This window comes from Anneissia japonica, unplaced genomic scaffold (assembly GCF_011630105.1).
Source record: "Anneissia japonica isolate Jap-2015-1 unplaced genomic scaffold, ASM1163010v1 scaffold284983_len440753_cov197, whole genome shotgun sequence".
Taxonomy (NCBI): Eukaryota; Metazoa; Echinodermata; class Crinoidea; order Comatulida; family Comatulidae; genus Anneissia; species Anneissia japonica.
Genome location: NW_022682882.1, coordinates 62,982 through 66,863, shown reverse-complemented (window position 1 = coordinate 66,863; position 3,882 = coordinate 62,982).

Sequence of the window (3,882 nt, the reverse complement as noted above, 5' to 3'; positions counted from 1 at the left end):
AGTATCCTACTGTTTGTACAATTGAGGAAGTCATTCTTAGGAATAATTATACAGTATTACAAATCATCAGGATGATAATAGCATCAAAGAGTATAGAATAGCAAAAAGTCTGCTGGGGTTTCTTTGAAACGAAATCAAATCCCGAAAAGTACTACCACAAAATAAAGGGCGCCCTTCAAAGAAATGTAAAAGTTTGTATCAAATATATTATAACGACACCTATCTTGTTGTAGTATTTTATTTCATTGCGTGCATAGAATATCAAAGCAGTTGGACTTCTTGCTATTCTATACTTTTTGATATCACCTTAAGATCAAAATAAAACAAAGAGAATAGGTCACTAGTAAACCTGGAAATCCACTGCTATGCCCACCCAAAAATGTTCCACATGAGCACAGCCCATTTAAATGGTTGAAACAAACATTTAAGGACACTATGTCCTAAGCTCTGTGAACATAGGCTGCCTCTGAACTACATAATTAATAAGTTTGTTATATTTTTCGGTTATAAACCAAATCCCAAATTTGCCTAAACTTCATAAACTTTGAGCACAGTAAAGAAACTACAGTACTTATTTCAGAAGTAGTTAAAAATCACCTTCAAATCTCCTTATTTTGTGACTCCATCACAAAGTCATCTCCACTAAAATGCTAGATATTGTTAAATAAATTTATATATTTTTTTTAGACAGTACAGCATACTGTAAAGGTGGAACGATCAAACAAGCCTACAACTTGGAACTAAATGTCAACAAATTCTTTTTCCAACTCAACTTTTTCCAAATCTGTAATTTTAAACATTAACCTTAATTAGATTCCACATAAAACCGAGTTTTAAATAAAATAATGATCAAGATTTAATTTTAATTATCGGTAAAAGTTGGCCTAGTTTTTTTTTAAATACATTTTGACGATTCAATCATATAACTAATTGAGAGAAAAATTATAAAAAAACTTTAAGAATAATTTTGATGGATGTTATTTGGTGTAAACAGCAAGGATATCCAACGAAAGTCTGAAGAAGACTTATTTCCAATGGGTCCTTCTGGAGGTTACTAGGTAGTACACTGGGAGACTATCCCCTACTCTCTCCTAAAGAGTGCATTGCATTTTTTAATGTGCAAATGGGCTATAATGCACACAGGACCAACGGCTTAAACGTCTCAACTGAAAGACAGGCCTGCCGAAAGACGATGTGCTATCATAACTTGCATAATGCTTCTAGCTGAAATACAAGGAGAGCAGCGATGGTAATTAAACCAGGGAACAAGGTCTCTATAATTACCTCACAGGTTTGAAAATGAAGGAAATTTGGTTTGAAACCTAGGTAGACAGTGACATAAGTCCCTATCGCACTGGACTTAATTTGGTCAAATTAACCGAGTCACTGGCTAAATTGACCAAAAAAAATCCAATCCGAACGTCGGTTACAATTCCCTCGGTGTTAAATTAACCAATCCGAATGGTTAATTTTACCGACCTCAGCCTGCCCAGTAAAACTTACCACGGTCTCGGTTAAACTAACCACGATGGTCAAGAAGTCCAATCCGAACGTGCAACACGGTTAAAACTTCTTCCATGTTGACTCCGCTCGAACAAAACCGAAAGTTGAAGTCACAAACTAGCGCCCTCAATAATATTTTTTATGCATAAGGTTAAATTTTGGTAAAACTATGGTAAAACTAACCGTGTGAATAATCAAGTGCGAACAATGGTGAAATGTACCCATGACTTTGGTTAAAGTTACCCTGGTTAAATTTACCATTTTTAAAATCCAGTGCGAACAAGGCTATAGATATGTAAATCTGTGCTTAGTTAAATTGATCTGTCTCACAAGATATTTATGAAAGACATAATAAAATGACTTGCATTTTCTTGGACCTGTGATTTTGAACTACCCCTGGCTATGTGAAATTTTTGTTGATGAAAATGATGTTGTTTTATGTGCAATACAAAGGATGTCTTAACTTGACATCAAATGAATAATCAAACTGATTTCAAAACTACTGTAACGCTATATACAGCATGACCACAAATCTAAAAAAAAACTGTATTTCAAACCCGAGACACTAAAATGTTTTTTCGCCACATAAATTGTTTCACAATGGTTTACAAATCTTAGTCGCCTTACTTCAAGTCAGGGATGATTCAATTCAAAAAATAATTCTCTTCAGCTGTTGGCCTCGCTATATTGGTTGACATTATCTGAACGTAGCCATTCTGAAGTTTTCCTCGTAGATTTGGTATCCTAAACCACAAATACTGGATAGATTTACATAAGTTACTATATTTGAACTATTCCATATGGTTTATTTTCTTTATGAATACAAACCTCATGTATTTCACTCTTTACATTTCATTCGATGTTAATTTAATTTCAAACATTAACCTTAATTAAATTCCACATAAAACCAAGTTTTAAATTAAATAATGATCAAGATTTAATTTCAATTATCGTTATTTTAGATTGTGATTAATGACTTCTTAGTGACCCCCTCTCTCTTTGGCAACCTATATTACCTAACTTCGACTGATTATTACACTACTGTAGTTGTTTATTTATTTATCATACTAAATAAGAGGATAACCCTTAAGCCGGGCACCCGCTGCGGTACAACAGTCTTCGGATGACGTGATTCAATGAAGAACGCAACACGACACAAGCAACGAATCGTTTCTAATGACGAACCGTTCAAACTGCTACTGACAATCAGCAGAGGGCGTTGCATCATCTATCGCTCACAGAGAGCGCAGCTGGATTTGTGTGCGATGGTCATACGACCGTCTTACAATGCAGTAAGTGCTTTTGGCTTTACAGCACAAAGCTGACTTGAAGAGGCCCTCTGTGTACAGTACAATAATACAATACAAACTAGAAATTGCAAATTGCAAGTGAAGTGCTGCGAAGTACAACTGCATATAAATGTTCTTCGAACAAAATTATTTATGCGAGTCAAGTGAAAATAATGTAACGGGTATAGACTATGACTACTGAAACATGCTATAACATACAGAGTCAGTACAACAATGTATATGTATATATCAGAAAGTAGAGATGTTTATTCGGCAATCACCAATTCAAGACTCTGACTGGATACACATCTTCACCACCAGAATATGTCAGCTTCAACAATCCTTCAATTGTCTGCAATGTCAAAGGAAGTTTAATGTGAGTATATGAAAATAATTATCTATAAAATAAAGATGATGTGTAAATATTTCATTCATCAATTAAACTATTCAATATTTTTTTCAAGTTAATGTATTCTAACAACTTTGCTCTCAATTAAGCTTTCTTGCTGCCACAAATAATTTTATGTAAATTAATTTTTTTTATGTGAATAAATAAACCAAAAATAAATGATGAAGATGTTGATGATGGCAATGAAGACAATAATGATAATGATGATGGAGAGATGATGATAGTCATCTTAATGATGATTATGATAATAGTGATGATGTGATAATACCATAAAAATGATAGCTTTGTTGATGATGGTTGTGACATTAAAGGAGATTAAAAGAGATGATGGTGCTGCTGACATTATGGTAATAGGAAAAAGATGATATATGCTAATACACACCTTGACTATACTATCCACTTTGTCTTGTATTCTAGATGGCTTACTGGCTTCAAGGAACGCAGTGGATACTGAGCGATTCGGTTGATTACGAGCTGGACTATTAAAATAACTACTTACAGTCGGCGTCTCTGGCATTTCTGTAAAAAACAAAAGTATATTCATTTCTTCATAAAATAAGAATATCACAATCAAGTAATAGTAACATTAAAATAATATAGGAATTACTACTGTGCCTTTTGTCAAGGAATACAAGGTGCTGATTATGTTGTTATTGTAAGTCATTGGATCTATAAATTGAA